This window comes from Elephantulus edwardii, unplaced genomic scaffold (genome assembly GCF_000299155.1).
Source record: "Elephantulus edwardii isolate Elephantulus edwardi_28Jun2011 unplaced genomic scaffold, EleEdw1.0 scaffold00148, whole genome shotgun sequence".
NCBI classification, from domain to species: domain Eukaryota; kingdom Metazoa; phylum Chordata; class Mammalia; order Macroscelidea; family Macroscelididae; genus Elephantulus; species Elephantulus edwardii.
In genome coordinates, this window is record NW_006399898.1 from 3,446,203 (window position 1) to 3,448,458 (window position 2,256).

The window sequence follows — 2,256 nt, forward strand, 5'->3', positions numbered from 1 at the left end:
CATCCATCCATCCATCCATCCTCCATCGACTCATTGTCCATCTCTCCATCCTCATATCCATCCCATCTCCGCTCTTCCGTTCCCTGCTGAGTTACCTAAATGTCCACTTGGACTTAGCCCATCACTGGACTTCGGCTGGGCAGGCCTTTTGTTTGATGTGTTTATGGCCATAGTTTCGCTGGGAAGAGCTCAGCGTGTAGTAGATGCTCACATAGTTTCCTAGTTCACTGTGAATGGTGTGAAGACCAGGGCTTGAGCTGGGGTCACCTGGCCTGGAGCTGGGAGGCATAGGCAGGTCTCATCTCTGGGCTGAGAGCAGGCAGGGCTGGGAGACCGGTCCCCTTGAGAAGCACTGTAACTTATCTGCCACAGGCTGGTCTCCTTCCCTCTAGGCCTGCCTGTGTGCCGGGCGGGGCGTGGGGACCCCACCTGTCCAAGATCCGTCCAGTCTTGGCCTTGCCGCAGGCCTTCTCCACTTGCTCTCACACAAAGGCTGTGCCGTTGCTTCTGACGAGGACGCGGATCAGATTCCCAGCATCACAAAGATGCCGAGGCCCTGACACTGGAGACTCTGCCTGTCCCGTGGTGCCCTGGCCTCCCACACCGACTCCCAGCCGGTTCCTGTGGACCCTCCCCCTTCCCCTGCTCACCCAGACAGACTCTCAGCCAGTCCTGTGGACCCTCCTCTCTCCCCTGACCTCTCACACCGTGTCCCATCTAGACCTTGTGGACCCTCTGCCTTCCCCTGCCCTCCCACCAAGTCCCAGCCAGTCCCTGGGGACCCTCTCCCTTCTCCTGCTCACCCACAGAGTACCGGTCAGTCCCTGTGGACCCTTCCCCTTCCCCTGCTCACCTACTCCTGGTCTCCTGCCAGGATGGTGCAGGACAGGGCAGCTCTCTGTTCTCTTGTTGAGGGCGTCTCTGTGAGTGGCACCGATGCTTCCTAATGTCTTTGCCCCGGCTCCCTGCTAGGACACCGGCCCGTCATGGTGAGATTTGGGCTCTTGTGTTGGGGTTCTTGCGGGTACTGTCGAGTTGGTCCCCACTGGTGATGACCCTCGTGGAGGAGTGGGACTGCTCAGGAGGGCTCATGGTCAGACATTTCTGTGGGAGGAATTCCCTGGAGCAGCTGGTGAGTTTGAACAGCCAACCTTCAGGTTAGCAGCCATGCATTTAACATGACACCAGTGGGCACCTTTCATTGCTTCCACTCAGGTACTGCCTGCTGCCCTGGAGCCATTTCCAGTCTGGAAGTCTTGACCAGAGGAGGCTGTGCAGCAGCCGGACTCGAACCGCTGACCTTTTGGTTGGCAGCCTAGCGCGTAACTGTCTGTGATAGCAGCTTTCCTTCCTTTTAGCGGGAGGTGTGTAAATTGTGGAAGGGAGCAGCCGGTCCCTGTGACTGCAGCAGGAAACGCCTCTTCCCTCATCAGCACCCCCGTGCCAGGCTCCTGATGTCTCTGGTCTTTGTTCCATGTGGCATTTTTATTTATATATAAAATTTTAAATGTTACTGTAGTAAAATAGTTAGCGTGTTCCAAAGCCACTGCCATCCAGCCAGGTCTGAGTCACAGTGTCCATGCAGGGCAGCGGGGAGCTGCCCCAGGGCAGTTGTGAGGCTGCTGTCCTTAGAGGAGCCAACTGCCGTCCATGGAGCCGGTGGAGGTTTAGAACTGCTGACCTTTTGACTAACAGCGGAGCTCTGTAACCACCATCCCACTAGGGCTCCTTGTCTATCTAGCAGAAAGTTTTCTCTTTTAACCTTGAGTAACTCCGGGTGCTGCCATTACCACTATTTCCACCTCTACAGAGACGCTCAACTCCATAACCAGTAGCTCCCGTTTTCTCTTCCCCAAACCCAGCAGCCGCTCACCCACGTTCTCTCCCTTTGGGTTCACCTGTTGTAGGTATTTCACAGGAACAAGGTCGTACACTCACCTATATTCCCCCTGTGGGTTCACCTTTTATAGGTAGTTCATAGGAATAAGGTCATACAGTCACCTGCATTCCCCGCGTGGTGTCACCTGTGTGAGTGAGGTTGTACACTCGCCTGCATTCCCCCTGTGGGTTCACCTGTTCTAGGTAATGCATAGGAACAAGGCCATACCCCCACCTGCAATCCCTCCCCGTGGGTTCACCTGTTTGAGCGAGTTGTACACTCACCTGCGTTCCCCACGTGGTGTCACCTATGTGTGCAAGGTTGTACATTCACCTGTGGGTTCACCTGTGCAAGTGAGGCTATACACTCTCCTGCAC